Here is a 1,686-nt window from a genome sequence, read left to right on the forward strand (position 1 = left end):
CTCATTCTGGCCTATATCACAAAATATTTGAGGTGTCTTACAAACTATATCCAATATACAAGGATCAAATAGTTGAAAAAAGCAGGCAAATCACCATGTAGTGTATAACACTCAACACTGGAAAACTGCTAAAGGTGGGCCTTGAATTTGTCTCTAAATCTGAAACCTGTGCCAAACTTAATAGCAAGTGGCTAGATGCCAGGGGAAAATCGTGGCAGAAAATGTTACTAGCCAAGCATGTGGAAGCCCATACCTCCCAATAAACAGATTATCTTCCTTTTTAAAAAATAATTTCAGGACCACCTTGCTCTCCCACCCCAGAGCTATGCTGGCCCTGTAAGTCTATAGTTAGCCATGGACATGGGTCTCTCTTCCATAGGATGGAGTTTGTTAAAGTTGTCAAGAATAAGGCCTACTTCAAGAGATACCAAGTAAAATGTAGAAAACAACGAGAGGGTAAAATTGATTATTATGCCCAGAAACGCATGGTAATCCAGGGTAAAAATACATACAATACACCCAAATACAGGATGATAGTTTGTGTAAGCAACAAAAATAGCATTTGTCAGATTCCTTATGCCCGTATAGAAGGAGATAAGATAGTTTGTGTAGCTTATGCTCATGGACCCAAAGTATGGGGTGCAGGTTGGCCTGACAAGTTATGCTGCAGCACATTGCACTGGCCTGCTGCTGGCCCGCAGGCTTCTAAACAGATTTGGCACGGACAAGGTGAATGAAGGCCAAGTGGAGGTGACTGAAGATGAATACAATGTGGAAAGCACGGATAGTCAACCCGGTGCCTTTACCTGCTATTTGGTTGCAGGGTTTGCCAGAACTACTACTGGAAGTAAAGCTTTTGGGGTCCTGAAGGGAGCTGTGGACAGAGTCTTGTCTACCCTTCACAGTACCAAACTATTCTCTAGTGCAGTGGTTCCCAAACTTATTTGGCCTACCGCCCCCTTTCCAGAAAAAATATTATTCAGGCCCTGGAAATTAATTTTTTTAAAATTTTAATAGCAGTTACTCATCGCCCCCAAATGCACCTGTGGCCATCACCGCCCCCCTGGATCGCTGCAGCGCCCACCAGGGGGTGGTAGCGCCCACTTTGGGAATCACTGCTCTAGTGATATTAAAAAACAAGGAATTCAAGGCAGAAGTACAGCGGGAGTACATCATGGGTCAGAACATTGCAGATCATGTGCATTACCTACTGGAACAAGATAACACAAGACACAATTCTCTCAATACATAAAGAGCGATGTAACTCTAGACATGATGGAGGAGATGTACAAGAAAGCTCATGCTGCTATATGAGAAAATTTAGTCTATAAGAGGCCTAAGAAAGAAGTTAAAAAAAAGAGGTGGGACCATCCCAAAATATCTCTTTCCCAGAAAAAAGATCAGATAGCTCAGAAGAAGGCAAGCTTCCTCAGAGCTCAGAAATGGACTGCTAAGAGTTAATAAACCAAGCCACAATTTTCTAGGAAGATTTTTTTCATATAAAGACAATTATAAACTTGGCCAGTCAGCTAACAAAAATAATTGATGGGTCACCTTGATGAGAAAGGAGGCTCTAGATTATGTCTTAAGGTATCTTCTGGTCCTGATTTCATAACAATGGTTGAGATTTCATTGATTAAGCAAGAGAAATAATTAAGAAGGCAAGATTTTATGTAGTTGCAACCA

General features: G+C 41.4%; 1 pseudogene; it reads left to right on the plus strand.

The window, feature by feature from the left end:
- Positions 1–371: 371 nt before the first annotated feature.
- LOC102440429 lies at positions 372–1,465 on the plus strand (annotated as a pseudogene).
- Positions 1,466–1,686: the final 221 nt, after the last annotated feature.

Source organism: Myotis lucifugus, unplaced genomic scaffold (genome assembly GCF_000147115.1).
Source record: "Myotis lucifugus unplaced genomic scaffold, Myoluc2.0 scaffold_0, whole genome shotgun sequence".
NCBI classification, from domain to species: domain Eukaryota; kingdom Metazoa; phylum Chordata; class Mammalia; order Chiroptera; family Vespertilionidae; genus Myotis; species Myotis lucifugus.